Source organism: Macaca nemestrina, chromosome 10, assembly GCF_043159975.1.
Source record: "Macaca nemestrina isolate mMacNem1 chromosome 10, mMacNem.hap1, whole genome shotgun sequence".
In the NCBI taxonomy this organism is placed as follows: domain Eukaryota; kingdom Metazoa; phylum Chordata; class Mammalia; order Primates; family Cercopithecidae; genus Macaca; species Macaca nemestrina.
Window position 1 is genome coordinate 17,357,606 of NC_092134.1, and position 18,097 is coordinate 17,375,702.

The 18,097-nt window shown below is 43.7% G+C and overlaps 1 long non-coding RNA gene across 2 annotated transcripts in view; it reads left to right on the forward strand.

Moving 5' to 3' along the window:
* The window catches only part of LOC139356521 (uncharacterized), a 52,265-nt gene extending 37,826 nt beyond the window's left edge, over positions 1-14,439 (forward strand). Inside the window, exons 3-5 of one of the 2 annotated variants that reach the window (XR_011608490.1) lie at positions 7,696-7,754; positions 12,866-13,257; positions 14,188-14,439. This is a non-coding gene — a long non-coding RNA (uncharacterized lncRNA). The remainder of the gene's footprint in view (positions 1-7,695; positions 7,755-12,865; positions 13,258-14,187) is intronic. The other variant, XR_011608491.1, reaches the window with a different exon arrangement.
* Positions 14,440-18,097: the final 3,658 nt, after the last annotated feature.

Here is an 18,097-nt window from a genome sequence, read left to right on the forward strand (position 1 = left end):
GTTCAAAGACAAGGACACTGGATTTGCAGACGCCTTTCAGCTGGTGGCCAACCTATACTGCCATGTTGGAGGGAGCCTTAATGCCACAGATCTTTTGGGCTGAAAAGCAGGTGCATCCTTTTTGATGTGCCAATAGTAGAAGACTGTGCTGAAGGAGTGAGAAATGTCAGCCAGTGTATGGCCCCATTGGTCCCCAACCCCACTCTTCACACTTTTGTGAAATCCTCTGCTCTTGAGTGTAGGCAGGACCTGAGACTTGCTTCTAACCAGTGGAATATGGAAAAGGAGATGGCATGTTACCTCCATGATTACATTATATAAGCTTGGAACTGCTGTCTTGCTAGCAAACTGTCTCCCTTGCTGGCTTTGATAAAGTTAGTTGCCATGTTGGGGATGCCCATGTGACAAGAAACTGAGGGTGCCCTCTGGCTACCAGCCAGCTTGAACTGAGGCTCACAGTCTAATATCCCAAAGAAAATTAATCCTGCCAACAATGTAAGTGAGCTTGGAAGTACAATCTTCTCCACTGAGCTTTCAGATGAGACCTTAACCCTGGCCAGTGTTTTGATTTCAGGCTTATGAGAGATCTAAGAAAAGGAACCCAGGCAAATGATGCCTGATTCCTAATGCACTGAAACTGGGAGATAATACATGTGGGTTGTTTTAAGGTTCTAAGTTCATGGTGATTTTTTAATGTAGTGATAGATAACTAATACAGCCTAGGAGAAGGAAAATCTCATAGATTTTGATTTATATTGATTTATATGGACTTACACCGTACACTTTCCTGACACTACTTTATGAAGTCCCTATAACAACTCTAAGTTGATTCTATCTACATTTTACAAAGGAATAAACCAAGGCTCATAATTTAGGGATCACATAGTTAGAAGGTGGCAGAACTGGGATTTGAACCAAGACATGTAACTCAAAAATTCTACCATATTCAAATCTCCCCTAACGTATGTTTCACCCAGTTCCAGAAAGGCAGAGACCAATGTCTTTCCTTAGATACTCATACTGAGAAGAGTACGATGCCATTTAAATTCTGATTTTTATTATGATAATTACTTGTTTTTTAGGTTTCTTTTTTTTGCTATTACAACTCATTTATAAATATATTCTATTTTTTAATTGACAAGTAAAAACTATATATTTATGATATATAATATGCTTTGAAATACGTATACATTGTGAAATGGCTAAATCAAGCTAGTTAATGTATGCATTACCTCACATATGTACCATTTTTTTTGTGCTGAGAATGCTTAAAATCTTAAAATCTACTTTTGCCAATTTTTAAGTATAAAATATATTGTTAACTACAGTAGATATAAAATATAAAATTCATTTTTTATTATACTTTAAATTCTGGGATACATGTGCAGAACATGCAGGTTTGTTACATAGGTATACATGTGCCATGGTGGTTTGCTGCACCCATCAACCTGTCATCTACATTAAGTAGTTCTCCTAATGCTCTCCCTCCCCTTGCCCCCCATCCCCCCAAGAGGCCCCAGTGTGTGATGTTCCCCTCCCTGTGTCCGTGTGTTCTCATTGTTCAACTCCCACTTATGAGTGAGAATATGTGGTGTTTGGTTTTCTGTTCCTGTGTTAGTTTGCTGAGAATGATAGTTTCCAGCTTCAACACCATGGAATACTATGCAGCCATAAAATATGAAATTCTTAAAAGAGTTTTTTTCCCCCTCAGTTTTATGGTGCTCTTGCTTTGTTGATACTTTAAGCACTATGTTTTTAAACATTTGCATTTGCCAGTGCCTATTACAATGCCTAGCACATAGCTGGCAATTAACACATGCTTGTTGAGTGAGTTGTTGAGGAATTGTATATTCAGGACAGATTCAGGTTGCTGCTACCTATACAAGACTATATTATACATAATAGGCCCAGAATTGGTTTATAGTGAGAGGTGAGTCTATTTTGGGTACCAGGTCCAAACGTAGCCTTGAGGAATCCCTTCATGGCATGTAGGATTCCTCAAATCAGTGAGTCCAAAGATGGCCTGGAATTTGTGTGTGAGCTCTGGAGGGGCAGACCCTGTTCTTTAAAACTGGGTGCTTCCTGAAGTCTATGGTTCTCAGTCAGGTTTTATTAATTTGAATTGCATTAGGAGGGAGGAGACCCTGCCTCTGGGGCTGTGGGCCAACGGAAGCTTTGGCTAGGCTCAGTGCACACTCTCACCTGGAGGGCTCCTATCCACTTCGTGGGATGGTTGTCAGGAATCTTTTTCTCAGCACTGTGGTTGGTTGGCCTGAGTTTGAATCTTGGTTCCTCCCTTACTAGCTGGATGTTTTGAGCAACTCATGTGGCCCTCTATAAGGGCATCTCCCTCGGGGGCATTGTGAGGACCAAGAGATATGAAGTACATAGGAAGCACATTATCAATGGCAACTTGTGTAACTGGCCATTGTATACAAGTTATAACTAGTATAACTACTTTTGTTTCTTGGATTTCTCTCTGTCCCCAATTTATTTTCTGTCCCTGTTCATCTGCCCCTCTCCCCTGAATGTCTCAAAAGTCCTTCAACATGCCTGTAATCCCAGCACTCTGGGAGGCCGAGGCGGGCGGATCACGAGGTCAGGAGATCAAGACCATCCTGGCTAACAAGGTGAAACCCCGTCTCTACGAAAAATATGAAAAAATTAGCCCTGTGTGGTGGCGGGTGCCTGTAGTCCCAGCTACTCAGGAGGCTGAGGCAGGAGAATGGTGTGAACCTGGGAGGCGGAGCTTGCAGTGAGCCGAGATCGCGCTGCTGCACTCCAGCCTGGGCAACAGAGCAAGACTCCGTCTCAGAAAAAAAAAAAAAAAGTCCTTTAAGTTCACCATGTGTAAACTTAAAACTAATTGTTCTAACTCCCTCCTGTGTCCCTAAACATGCCCCCCTTAAAATAAAAGTTATCATCTTTATTAAGGATGCTGGCATTTACATGGTCACCCAGAAACCTCAGAGCTGTCCACACCCTTCCCTTGCCTGCTGCTTTCCACATCATAGTTGACATCCAGACATTCTAAATTTTACAAGCTGAAATGTTCCCACCTTTTTATTTTGTCGTGGCAACTGCCCTAATGGAATAGTACCCAGCTCCTGGGTACTAGGCTTCTAATTGTCCTCCTTGTCTTTACCTAGTTCTCCGTCTTCCTTTAGAGTCGAGTGATCTTCCTCAGATCAAACTGTGTCAGATCACCCCTCTGCTTAAACATCTCAGCAGCTTCTCTCCTGCCCTCTAGAGTCTGATTTCCTTAGCCAGGCTACATAGTCCTTCAGACTTAGATCCAAATCAGACTTTTTATCCTCTCTTTTCTCTGTGTCCTCTTCTCTCTCCTCTCTCTTTTGAAATTATGGCATAATTTACACTTAATAAAATGCACAGATTCTACGAGTTTGGCTTTATGAGTTTTGACAAATTTACACCCCCAAGTAACCATGACTGTAATCAAGAACATTTCCATGACCCTGAAGTATCATCACCTCCTTCTCCTTTCTAGTCAACCACTGTCCCACAGAGGAAACCACTGTTTTTTATTACTATCACAGTCACTTTCTTTTTTCTTTTCTTTTCTTCCTTCTTTCCTTCTTTTTTCTTTTCTTTCTCTCTTTCTTTCTTTCTTTCTTTCTTTCTTTCTTTCTTTCTTTCTTTCTTTCTTTCTTTCTTTCTTTCTTTCTTTCTTTCTTTCTTCTTTCTTTCCTTTCTTTCTTTTTCTTTCTTTCTCTTTCTCTCTTTCTCTCTCTCTCTCTTTCTCTCTCTTTCCCCCTCTCCCTTCCTTCCCTCCCTCACTTCTCTCTCTCTCTCTTCCTCTCTTCCTCTCTGTCTTGTCTTGTCTTTTCTTTTGGAGTCTTGCTCTGTTGCCCACACTAGAGTGCAGTGGCACGATATTGGCTCACTGCAACCTCCGCTTCGCAGGTTCGAGCAATTCTCCTGCCTCAGTCTCCCGAGCAGCTGGGATTACAGGTATGTACCACTGTGCCCAGCTAATTTTTGTATTTTTAGTAGAGATGTTTCACCATGTTGGGCAGCCTGGTCTCAAACTCTTGACCTCAGGTGATCCGCCTGCCTCAGCCTCCGGAGCAGCTGGGATTACAGGTGTGAGCCACCACGCCCGTCCTTCCATCACGTAGTTGTGTTTTGTCTAGAATGTCATTTAAATGGAATCATACAGTATATATTATTTTGTGTCTGGTTTCTTCGACTCAATATAATGTTTTTGAGATTCATCAGTATTGTTGCTTGTATTAGTTTATTTTTTCTGTAGGGTAGTCTTCGATTGTATAGTTATACCACAAAACTTTAAAAAATCCATTTACCTCCCAGCACTTTGGGAGGCCAAGACGGGCAGATCACGAGGTCAGGAGATCGAGACCATCCTGGCTGACACAGTGAAACCCCGTCTCTACTAAAAAATACAAAAAAACTAGCCGGGCGAGGTGGCGGGCGCCTGTAGTCCTAGCTACTCGGGAGGCTGAGGCAGGAGAATGGCGGGAACCTGGGAGGCGGAGCTTGCAGTGAGCCAAGATCACGCCACTGCACTCCAGCCTGGGCGGCAGAGCGAGACTCTGTCTCAAAAAAAAAGAAAAAAAAAAATCCATTTACCTATTGATAAACATTTGGGTTTTTTTTTCCCAAGCCTCATCTGTTTCCATTTCCTACTTAATACCCTAGCCAATTAGAATTTCTTTTTCTCTAGAGACACATAATGCTTCCTAGCTCTCTCCTCATGCCTTGCTATTCCCTCTGTTGGAATGCTTTTCCCTTCTTCATTAAGCAAACACCACCTACTTATCCCTTGAAACTCAGCTCATAGAACATCTCTTGGTGGACTTTGTCCAACTCACCGAAACTGTTATTTGCTTCCTCCCCCATTAAAGCATGTTTACATTGTATTCAATTACCTATGTATGTGTCTGTCTCTTTGATGAGCTGTTTAGCTCCTGAAAGGAAGGCAGTCTCTCATTCACCTGGAACATTCTGCTTAGTGTTCTGGTTGAACATTGTTGAATGAATGTTACTCTAAAGAGAAGGTACAGGTTAGGAGTTACGAGTTCAGATTTTGGAGTCAGGCCTGTCTCTGTTTTAAAATCTTACTCCTGCCTTTTTCTAATTGTGTGATTTAGGCAATTGATTCAACCTCTTGGAGCTTTGGAACTTACCCATGAGGCTTTTGTGAAAATTGAACAATGTAATGTACATAAAATACCTAGGACAGAGCCTGACACATAGCACTGAGTAAAATGTGGACTACTACTATTGTTGTTGTTGTTGTTGTTTGAAAAACCAAGTGTTCTGGAAACCAGGAGAAACCCCAGCAATCTAAGTCCATATTTGGGCAGGACACTTTCCATCTGTGGCATGGTTTCTATGTCTATCGGGCAGGGTTATTTTTTTCTAAGATGCTAGCCAACAAATCTCTCTTTGTATTTTCCACCAGCTTTAAAACCTTCAGGTGGTGAGTCATCCATCCATCCTCTAAGTCCACCATAATATAACCGGTTCAGCCTGTTGGGGCACTCTTTCTTCTGAATGGTGCTGGGAAAAACAAACAACAAACAAAAATATCCTTTCCCTCAAATCTGGGCTTCACCAAGCTCACTGCCCCAACATCTTTATAACTCCCCAGTGCTGGGTAACAGCTATTACTTCCCACCAAAGTGGATTAGGCCAACCTGGATTTGGAGAGACCTGAGTTCAAATCCCAGCTCCACCATTTAGCTAGCTGGATAGCTTCGAGTGAATGATTTAACCTCTCTGAGCCTCATCCATTACATGAGGACAAACGTAGGTACCTCTTAGGACTGTTGTGTTAAATAAGGATGCATGTTGAGTGTTTAGTAAGAATGGTGCATGAAAGTGAGCTAAATTTTCTCTGCTTGTTAGTTTAAGTCATTACTATCCTATTTGGTTGGAATAAGAGATCATTCTTGTGGATTGTAGTGGGTTCCAGACTCTACAGGATTCCTTTTTTTATTGGCTCAGTTTCCCCAAGGCAGTCTTGGTTTCCTCAAGGTCAAAGTGATTTCAGGCAAGGCTTCTAGTTGAAGGCAGGAACGCAAGGGTTATTAGCCACCTTGGGCTGGAGAGAAAGGACATTTCCTAGAGAGGCTTGCCTCTGTTGGGTCACATTCTTTTCCAGGACAAAGTGCATTGTTGGTGCATTTAGAAAACTGCCCTTATCCCTGGATGCTCTGTTGGTCTGAATCCCAGTTGATCTGACTTCCTGGGCTCCTGATTCTTGACCTTTTAAATGCCCTGGAGCCAGCCTGTCTGCTGCTAGTGTCCAAAGCTCCACTAATGAATAAACAAGGCATTCTGACATAGGAAGGAATTGGCTGATTTTATCAGCCTCTGTGTGCATATCTGCCCCAAATCATGCTGATGATCCCGAAGTTACAGGGGGTAATTAGTTCCTACCTCAAGGATAGATAGAGCAAAGAAGGATGCAGTGATTATTTTTTGTGTGTGTGAAGATGTGGGAAAATTGTGGATGCTGAATGTTGGGATATCAGGACACCTGCTCTCTCCAGCTCACCTGCCTGCTTTAGAAGCCACAAAGCAGCAATTTGCAGCTATTAGAAATGCAGGCAGTGACTAGCATTTTTGCATTACTTGGGGAAACTGCTTCCTGCCTCAGGGATTAGACCATCCTGGAAAGTGATCACTTGGACTCTTTCTCATTTTGCGTAGTGTCTATAGCAGCCTACTGTGTCCAGCAGGGGCCCAATAAATGCTTGCTGGATCTGAGTACATATGCATGGAGCCTGTTACAAATGTTAGACTTGGAGAAGGGTGTTCAGACCTACAGACATCAAAATAGAGGCCAGCTCAGTTTGTTTCACTGTCTCCATCAAACACCTTTAATAGCTTCCAAGGTCAGGGGCCAATTTTCCTTTTCACCTTTCTCCTACTATATCCATCATTTATGCAAGGCTGCATCAACCTGGATGATAAAGACTCTTGGCTGTGGGTTAGAATCCCACAAATCCAGCTCTCAGAATCCTAGATTAGAGCTTGGAACTGACTCCCAACCTGGAACAATGACGACACATTTCAGAAGCAGATCAAGTTGCTGGTGTCTGGTGGGAGGGGAGATCCATAGGACAGAGCAGTGAAGAACCTGTGCTTGGAAGTCCAGACAAGCTAAGTTCCATCTCTGCTTTTCTTTTTCTTTTAGACGGAGTCTTGCTCTGTCGCCCAGGCTGGAGTGCAGCAGCACAATCTTGACTCACTGCAATCTCCGCCTCCCAGATTCAAGCGATTCTCATGCCTCCGCCTCCCAAGTAGCTTGGATTACCAGCACTTGCCACCATGCCAGGCTAAGTTTTGTGTTTTTAGTAGAGACGGGGTTTCTTCTTGTTGACCAGGCTGGTCTTGAACACCCAACCTCAGGTGATCTGCCCACCTTGGCCTCCCAAAGTGCTGGGATTACGAGTGTGAGCCACTGCACCTGACCTAACTTCTGCTTGTATCACTTAATGTCTAGACCTCATTATCATCATCTGGAAAATGAGGATAATATTACCTTCCCCATAGGGTTGTTGGTTGGATTAGATGAGGTTATGTATGTTAAATACCTTGCCAAGTATCCGCCAGAAAGTATATATTCAAAAAGCAGTTGCTATGATTGCATTGTTATTATTTCTGTTGTCATTAATCATTATTAACAATTATTAATTTTCCTAGGGTAATGACCATAAGGGAAACAAACCACAGGACCCTTCTCTGCGGTGAGACTCTTCCAGGTCAGTCACTGGATAAAGCCGTGCTGCATAGGGACCAGAAGCAGATGCCAGAAAGAGGGTGCTGACATGAGTGGGGCAGAGAGCCTGTTGCTGGGGCTTAGTCTAATTATACCTGGCAGCTCATTGCCCCCCTAGTAGTGCCAGCCCCCAGGAGGACAGATCACATTTCTGTCTGAGTAAGCTGTGTTGTGTCATCTTCAGAGTCCTGAAGTGTTCTTCCCGTCCTGCCCCCTCCCTTCCCCCAGCCACCGCCTCCAACTTGTCTCCATCTGCTGCCTTTTGGCAGTTGGGTGAGCTCTCAGTTCTGCGAGGGGAGGTAAGCGGGGAAGATACTTAGGAGATGATGGCTGTGGGTGGATTTGGTAGAGGGCAGGAAGCTGCTGAGCTCTGAAAACGACCTCCTGATTGGAAATAGTAGGATCAGGGGTGTTCAGCTGTTTGTGGGTCACTTTGACCTCCCAGGTCAGGTCATACATGTGCTTCTCCCGGCTGCTCGTGCCAGCAGAAATTAGATACTAGACACACTCCCACCCCATCTCTGGGTTCCAGGCAGAGCTCCATTCCTGTTCACTTGATCCTTTCCAACACATATGCGTTCTCTCTCTCTCTCTCTCCCTGTCCCGCCCTCCCTCTCCCTCCCCCCACCCCAGTAAGGAATCTCGTACATGTGGCACTTAGAACACTCCAAATCTGGAAGCATCACTCACCTGCTCAAAACTCTTCCATGGTTGGACTTGCTGCTGGGCTTCTGCCCACGTTTTATTTCCATGATCTACGAGGCCCTGTGTGACCTGGCCCCAGCCTTCCTGTCCAGGCTCATCTCTCACCACTTTTGCCTCAAATGCTGCACTCTGGCCAGATGAGCTATTTAAAGCTACTTTAAGCCCCACTCCCTCTTGCCCCCAGGACCTTGACCCTCCTCACTTGACCTCTTCTCTCTTCCTCCCATCCTGTATAGGCTCCCCTTTCTCCACGAGGTGTTCCTGGGACCCTTTGCTGTGGGTCCCCACAGCTGTCTCTGGGCTTTCTCTGTCCCGTGACTCTGCCATTGCCTGTCTGCTTGTCTGTGTACTCCATGGCACCCTGTGATCTGGAAGGGCAGGAACTTTGTGTGGCTTGTTCACTGAGACTGGCATGTTGTAGGTGCTCGGTGCATGTTGCTTGTATGTTCTTGCACAAGCCATTGTACTTTTGCATGCTGAGCATTTGCCATTGCCAAAACGATCACTGGATTACCACTATTGGTCACAAACTTGCGAACGGCAGGGGGAGGGCATGGGAGTTTCAGGTGTTGGGGTCCCCAAGCAGCCAGCATTACCCAGCCGATTCCGATAATGAGCAGAGTGTCTCCCGTTTTCCACTCCAGATCCACTGTCCACCCTTCTCCATCCAGCTCCCTGCCCTGGGGTGCTGACCTCTGTCACTTCACAGACCAGTCCCTGAGCCCCCTGGCTTCCTGGTGGCCTTGACCAATGGGAGCCTTGGCAGGAGAATAGGGTTATGCATGTACCCCCTAGCTCCCTTGGTGTGGGGGTTACTGTGTCCCTCAGCTTAAGGTCACAGTCCCTGGTAAGCAGCCACTCTGCAGACAACCTCCTCCGGAGGGAACTGCTCCCTGCTTTTGCCCTTCAGGCCTTTGGGATGGTAACAGTTCACATTGGCAGCAGCTCTGTGGTGCTTCACTATCCTCTGTGTTTTCCCCACACTCCACCTACAGCTTTGTAAACAGTGTCTCCTTGACATTATCCAGTTTGAGTCTGTTATCTGCTTCCAGCTGGGATGCTGACCTACCTGATCGAATTTTGACACACTTAGAGGGTCTATTCGGCCCCAGCCAACAGATCTGTCAGTAATTATCTTGGTTATTATTTATGATACCAAAATGATTATTGTAGCGTCCATGTGCCAGTTTCTGTGCTAATTATTTAATATACATTATCTCCCTCCATTTTTACAATTCTATAAGGTAGTTATTTTTTCATTTCTTAATGTTGAATGGGACTTAGACTAGCATTTATTGGATGAGTACAGTCAGGCAGGGGAAGGGCTAAACACTTCACAAACTTCTCTCCTTTATTTTCCACAACAACCCTGGGAGGTGGTGTTGAACCCATTTTAAAGATGAGTAAACTAAGGCCCAGCAAGGTGACTTTATCTTCCCCAAGGCCACCCATGGAGTAAGCAGTGGAGGTGGGAATTCAAATCCGTGTTGGTCTGACTTGGTACCTAAGTTCTTAACCACTAGAGTATCAGATCTCACTTCAGGATGAACTCCACGGACATGCAGGCTGGCTGTACCATGTGCATCAGCATGCTTGGCATGAGAGAAGCAGCCTGTTGACAGGGAGACGCGTGTATCCAGGTTGCCTTCGACATAAGACCCTGCAAGACTTTCTCTATTCCTTCACTTCCCTTTCCTCCTCCCACCTGCAGGGACTGGGTCCAGCATGAACTTGCTTCCAGCATGAACTGCCCATCGCAGGGGTGGTCTACATGTCATCTTCCAGATGCGGGCACTCATCCTCCTCCACTGGCAGCTGGGAGGTCACAGGTGGTGATATGGGGCGGGCAAGCCCCAAAACTGGGGCTTAGCTCAGGAGAGTTCTTGGCTTCACCCAGGAAAGAATTCAAGGATGAGCAGGTGGTGTTAGCAACTTTTATTGAAGCAGCAGTGTACAGCAGCAACAGAAGTCCTGCTCCTTGCAGAAGAGGTCTACCTCACAGGCAGTGTGCCCAGAGTAGCATCTCAGGGGCGGTTCTGCAGTCATGTTTATGCCCATTTTTAATTATATGCAATTATATTAATTATATGCAAATTAAGGAGCAGATTATGCAGAAATTTCTAGAAAGAGTGGTAACTTCTGGATTGTCAGGGTACCTCATGGAAAGGGGTGGTAACTTCTGAGTGTTGCCATGGTAATGGTAAACTGACATGGCATACTAGTGGGCGTGGCTTATGGAAAAGGGCTTCCACCCTGACTCTGTTTTAGCTAGTCCTCAATTTGGTTCCGTGTCTGAGCCCTGCCTCCGGAGTTGAGTCTTGCCTTCTACCTCAGTGAGACTTTGCCAGTTCCCAAGGCAGCTGGACGACAGTGTCACCCTAGCATGGAGGTTGGTTTAGAGCAGCCCTGGGAACACTTGCCTGACTTGAGTTCCTGTAAGCCTTGAAGATGTTTGTGCCTCGCCAACCTCCAACTACAGGGAGTGTGATTTTGCAAGGGTGCCAGCTGCTACTCTGACACCCATGGCTTTTTGTTGCCAGGCCTGGCCTCCCACTGTTTGCTCCAAGCCAATAACTGAGTGAGGAGGGATGTGAAGGCAGGCCTGTTTCTGGGAGACACGGGACTCCTCCAGCAGTGACTTTGCTCTGGGACTCCCCAAGGGCCTTGCAGAGCTATCTTCACTGCACATCAGTCTTGGAGGCCTCTGTCCAACTCCCCTTGCTCTCCCCTTCACTCAAGGTTGGGCGTGCATCTATCTCAGTCTGACAGCTCTGCCAGCCTCTTCCAGCTCCCTTTTCATTTTCTCTCACACAAGCATTTCCCTCTGTGCAATCCTGGTACATGTGATCCTGCCTGGCATCTGTTTCTCAGAGGACCTGAACGAACACACACACTAACACAGTGTCCCAGAACCACCGGGACTTTCAGGACTCCTGGGAGACTGGCAGCAGCTAGGCTGGGAGCCAGAGGAACAGGCTTGGGACTCTGATGGGAAATTTGGGTCTTTCCAAGTTCCTACTTACTATTTTCATAGAGATATGAGTTTCCTCCAGATTCCTCCTCATGGCAGGAGTGGTTTGAAAGGGTATTGCAAAGCTACCCAAGTTTTCTTTGCAGAAGTGAGATGGCATGATGTTGGATATTGGCGCTGCCATCTGCTGGTTAAGGCAACTTCTCTGACATTCAAGTTCCTCATCTATCAAGTGGAATGGGGATCCCTCCCTCCTCAGGGCTGCCAGCAGCATTGACTAAGAGCAAGTGTTTGGTGTGCTGTGCCTATTGGTGGGAAACAGGAAACTCCCGACACACAGTAACAACTTAGAGCTCGGACTCCTTTGCTCACCTTCCTAAAACATTTGTAGATTTCACATTTATTTATTTATTTTTCCTGAAGTTAATAAGGGCTTGGCTGGATGGCAAATGCTTCTGGAATTCCTGGAACCCTTTCAATCCCCCTGAAATGTAGTCACAGGTTTGAGAGCACTTAGGTTCAAATGCCCATTCTGCAGCTGCTTCTTTGAGGAATGCTGAGCAAGCTACATATTATCTCGTGCCTCAGCTTATTCATCTGTAAAGTTGGGCTTTATGATAATATATAGTATTTAGCTCATAAGGTTGTTGGAATATCCAAGAGGCAGTGAATACAAGGGGCTTATCTCAGTGTCTGGCATAGTGAGGGCTCAGTAAGGAACAGCAGTGTTTAGAATTCTTATTTCTGGTATTGTCATTGGTATTCATTACCCTCTGAACTTGATGGAGCTCTGATTTCCTGAGCAGGGCTACCTGAGACTGTGGACCCTGAGAGCAGAATGTGTGGGTTGCCATCTTGGCTGATCTGGGGCAAGTTTACCTAGGTCCAGCTCAATCTCCCAGTCAGTCTCTGCTTTCATCTCCTTAGCTGACCAACAGGGGTAAACCATGCTTTGCTCCAGTCTTCTCATTTGAGGGCTTTGTTCTTTGCCTCACCCTTTTTATCTGTAAAATGGGAACGCCTGCTCACTTCAGGCACTGAAGGATGCCTGTTCATGAGTGAGAAGCTCTGAAAAAATTCATAAGTAATGTGGGGTCAGGAGCAGGTAGGGTTAGAGAAAATGGATCAGCCCTTTACAAATATAAAGTGCTAAATAATAAATGGCTTTTATCCATTTGCTTAAATAACTCCTCTTATTGACATGGCTTAATGAGTCCCTCGATCCCCAAATGATTCAAGATATATGTCCTCAATTTCATCTCTTGAAAAATTTCTTCACGGTTCAAAACAAGAAAAGTCTTTGGGTCTAATTTCGAGAACTTACCTGATTACTATTCATTTTAAGAGATGTGGTAGTTGTTTTGTGTTTTTAAAAATGTTGAACTAAAGCTCTTATTACTCTGATTTATTTTTGTTAGCTGTTAACTTAGGTGTTTCCTGATTTGCACAGAAAGAAAAAAATGGATTTTCCTGTCTCTTTGACCCCTGAGATCTCAAAGCCCCTATGAAGATGGATCAGTTGGCATGGCTGGATTCAGACTTCCCAGGCCAAGAGGACTTGAAGAAATGATGAAATGAATCCCAGAAACTCAGAGTTTGAATAATAGTTACCGGTTATTGCACACTCGCTGTGTGCCAGGCATGGTGCCCGCTGCTGCCCATGGATCATTTCACCTAATTTCATCTACCAACCTGATATCTGCACATGTGAGAAACTGAGACGTAGGGAATTGGCATGGCTTTGGCTTTTGCAGAAGGAGTAACACAGGTTCATACCAACTTCCTCCAGTTACCAATTCTGTGACTTCAGGTAGGTAAATTTCTATCACCGATCATCCTCTCTTTAAAATGGGACTAGTTGACCTCAAAGTGTTGTCATGGTGATTAAACGGCTGAGTGTGGTGTTTAATACATGATCCGTGCTTAGTCAATACTTGTTTTTATTATGATCCAAGTTCACTGGTCTTGGGCCTGGTGGCGTGTTGGGAAGTTGACCCAGACCTGGTTCTGAAGCTTGTGCTTCTAATCGTTATCCTGATCCTATCCAGCTTCAATTAGGCTCTTCTGCCTCTGAGCATCCTGTTAAGTTTCATAGCACTTAGTAGAGTGCTAGTTTATAGCATTGTGTTTGTCTACGTGATTCTTTATCTGCCTTGCTAGACTGTTTGCTCTGTGAGGGTAGGAACCATGTCTGCTTTGCTCGATACATATCCGTTGACTGGAAAGATTATGCCAAGTTTCTCTCATGTCTCACTGTGGGTTCTATGAATTGGGAAAAATATCCTTTCCCTTCAGAGTAATTCAGTGAGACTTATTCATACCAGTTAGACGAGAAGCTTGGAATCTGACTGCTCACCGTTGGAATTATTTCAGAACATCTCTACAGATACTGCCTTCATTGCTTTCACTTTCACAAGTTTTAAAAATGTATCCTGGTATCAGGCCAACACATATAAGATTTATCAGTTTCCCTTCAAGAAATGAATAGTGTCATATTGTTAATATTTTTGCTTTGGGTTCTTTTCTTCTGGTTTTTTTTTTTTTGATCACTGAAGTTGTGTGCATGTTGGGATAGAAGACTTGGGCGGACCGTTCATTGCCTGCCTTATATCCATTGCCCTTTCCCCTTCCTAAGAGGATCCAGGTTTTGTTCAGAGCAGTACTGAGCCCAGACCCAGGCTATGGATTATAATTGGTCAAAGTTCTGTTCTCTAATTTCCCAGTTTTCCTTGCATCTCAGATGGTATATGACACAGCTCTGTCCAAAAGGTCGGTTGCAAAATGTTCTGGGAAAAAAAAAATTTATTGTCCTGGTAAAAGAGAAGATGCAGCACTTTCCCCTTCCGTTTTTTTCCTGTCTTGAATTTGGATGTGATGGCTGGAACTGCAGCAGCTGTTTTGTCAAAATATTGGTCAAGACGTGGCTGAGCTGCTGAACCAGAACATGAAGCAGACCACTTCTGGAAGTTTCATTATGTAAGAAAGGACTATTAAATTAAGGGATATAGTGAGGCATTCTTACTACTTGGAGCTGAATATATTACTAATGAGTAAAATGATGTTTCTAAAGATTTCTGTCAAAGGCAAAATAAAATCCCAATAGTCATAGTTTTTGTTTTTTTTCTCATCCCATCCCCTTTACCCCCAAAGACTTTTTAAGACCTTCTATTCTGTGCCAGGATAAAACTTGCTACACCCATTTAAAAGACGATAATGCAGAGGATTGAGGAGCAGGGATTTGCTATTCAAACTTTCAAAGCAGAGCCAAAAGCCTTGGTGTACACACTGTGGATTCCATTCAAAGACTATGTACTGTCTCTCATTGGCTTAACACACCATTCATATTCCTTAGAAGGCTGAAAGGGCCATATTGATGCTGCCAGAACCTCAGACAGTGGTTCCAGGGAGTCTAGAGGGTTGAAACCCAGCACTTAAGGCTCCCATGCTGTTCTTCTGGCTTGGAAATTTATGCCACAGCTTTGAAATTCTGGAATTTGTTGAGCAGTGATTTGTGACTGCATGTTAAGAGGCGCTTATGCGGTAGTGTTGCCTGCATCTTTATGAAGGTGGCGGATGCTGCTCTGAGCCTTCCAAACTGCTAATATTCTGGATATTATCTGTGTCCACACAGCCATCAGTGCTCAAGCAGGGACATTAGGCTGATAGAAAATATCATTAAGGGCAAGAAGGTAGGAAGGAAGACTTACCAGGAAATGTCAGGATATTTTCTTCCCCAAAGGAAACCACCAAAGTCATCAATTTCAGATGTTGAACACAGTGAAACTTTCTCTAACAAAGAGGAGGACTTACTTTCAGCCTTTCAAGCCTGATTCCTTTATGCATTTCCCACATCTTTTCACTCTGTCAAAACCCATTTTAACTTGATTTTGTTAGCTAAAAGTATCTTGATCCAAAATGCAACCGCATCATCATAAGACACTTTATTTTCAGATTTATGATTTTTTTTTCAAAGGCTTTATTTGCTTTTTTTTTTTCCATGAAGATGATTCTTACACTGCTCTTTCCCTAAGCATGTTTGGCCATTCCACTTCTCTTTTGTACTGTTTCCAGACATTTCTTTTCCTTTATAGTCATGACAAAATGTAATAGCTAATTCTTATATGGTCTTTGTCATATGCCAGGTGCTGTTGTAATTGATTTATAGGTATTAAATTGTAAAATCCTCATAACACCCTAAGGTGTAAGTACTATTATTTATCCTTATTTTACAGAATAGGAAACTGAGGCACAGAAGGGTTAACTAGCAGATCCAAGGTCACACAGCAAGTGGCCAGGCCAAGATTCTAACCCACCAATCTGGCTGCAGCTGATTACGCTAATACTGATATTAACAATAACTGGCATTTTCCAGTACTTAATCCATATCAGACTCTGCAAAGTCTTATATACACATTGCCTCCCTTAATCATCCCATAACCTTATGAGATATTAAGGATTATGGTCACCATTTTTAGGGCTGAGGAACTTGAAGCCGTGTGACTTTGCTGACCTGGTTGCTTGGTTGGTAAGACGCAGGTACTTTCAATGCCCATTGTACTGGGAGTGCCCTCTCTCCTCCACCCTTACTTCTTTGCTTGGCTTATCCCTGATCATTGTCCTCTCTCTAGGAACCCTTTCGTGGAACCCCCTCCCCAGTCTGATTTAGATGCCCTGGCTCTCATATCCTCCAATTGTCAATTTTCTTACCTGTCCCACTTGTCAGACCATGAGCTGCTTATACAATGTATATTCACAGTAAAACAAGTATTAGAAACATCAGAAATTATAAAAACAGAAACTGCCTCCACATCTCTGATACCATCTAGGCACCTCTCCCCATTGTCTACGTCTAAATGTATGTCAATATCTGTATTTATATTGAGATAGATAGGTAACATAAAACTTACCTTGATAAAATATAGGTAACATAAAACTTGTTACCTGTATTTTATCATATACATATCATATAGGTAACTTTATCAAGTTTAACATAAAACTTGTTACCTATATTGATATAGATATATCAATATCTCTACATATAGATATATATAGATATATCAATATCTATATATAGTTTGTTACCTATAAAATCTTATTACCTATCTATACCAACCAATATCTATCAATGTAGATATTGATAAAATATGTGTAACATAAAACTTAACATTTTAAGTGTACAATTTAGTAGTATTAAGTACATTTTTGATGTTATGTAACCATCACCACTATCCATCTCCAGAACTTTCTCATCATCCCAAACAGGAGCCCTGTAATGCCCTCCCTACTCTCCCCAGTCCTTGGTAACTTCTACTTTTCTGTCTCCAAATGCCTATTCTAGGTACTTCATATAAACAGAATCATACAATATTTGTCCTTTTGTGGTTATCTTCTTCCATTTAGCATAATGTCTTCATGGCTCAACATATTGTTGCATGTATCAGATTTTAAAAAAATTTATGGCTGAATAATATTCCAGTGTCTGAACATACTACCACATTTTGTTTATCTGTTCATCGGCTGGTGAACATTTGGGTTGCATCCACCTTTTGGCTACTGTGAATAATGCTGCAACAAACTCTGACGTACAAGCATCTGTTTGAGTCCCTGCTTTCAATTCTTTGGGGTTTATACCTAGGAGTGGAATTGCTGGGTCACATGGTAATTTTAGGTTTAGGGTTTAGTGCTTTTTTTTTTTTTTTTTTTTTTTTTTGAGATGGAGTTTTGCTGTCGTCACCCAGGCTGGAGTGCAACGGCATGATCTCGGCTTATAGCAACCTCTGCCTCCTGGGTTCAAGCAATTCTCCAGCCTCAGCCTCCCGAGTAACTGGGATTACAGGCGCCCACCACCCCACCTGGCTAATTTTTGTATTTTTAGTAGAGATGGGGTTTCACCATGTTGGCCAGGCTGGTCTCAAACTCCTGACCTCCGATGATGCTCCCACCTCGGCCTCCTAAAGTGCCGGGATTACAGGCGTGAGCCACAGTGCGCTGTTTTCCACTGCACCAGCTGTACCGTTTTACATTCCCACCAGCAATGCGAAGGATTCTAGTTTCTCCACACTCTCACCAATGCTTATCATTATCAACCTTTTTGAAGACAGCCACCCTAATGGGTGTGCAGTAATATCCCACCAGGGCTTTGATTTGCCTTCCCTAAGGACACATGCGTGTCCTTTCGTGTGCTTCTGCTGTTGCAACAGAGGAGATGTGTACAAAAGTAGAAATGTCTATTCAATCCCTCTGTTTCTATTTAAAAGATATTTTGAAAATCAAAGTATAATTTGAATACAGCAAAACTACCCTTGTTAGTGAACAGTTCTGTGATGAAAGCATGCTGTCTGGTAGACAATCGGGGTTAGTTTCCCGCAATTGCTGTTCCTTGTGTCTTCCAGCTCTTGATGGCTTCAGGCATTCCCCAGTTTGTGGCCACATCAGGCCAATCTCCACCTTCGTGTTCACAGGACCTCTTTTTGTAAGTGTGTCAAATCCCCCTCTCCTTTCTCTGCAAGGACACTCCCATTGGGTTTAGGACCATCCTCAATCCAGTATAATCTATCTTGATCCTTGCCTTAGTTACACTTGCAAAGACTCTATTTCCAAATCAGGTCATATTCACAGACACTAAAGGGTAGGACTTGGACATATCTTTG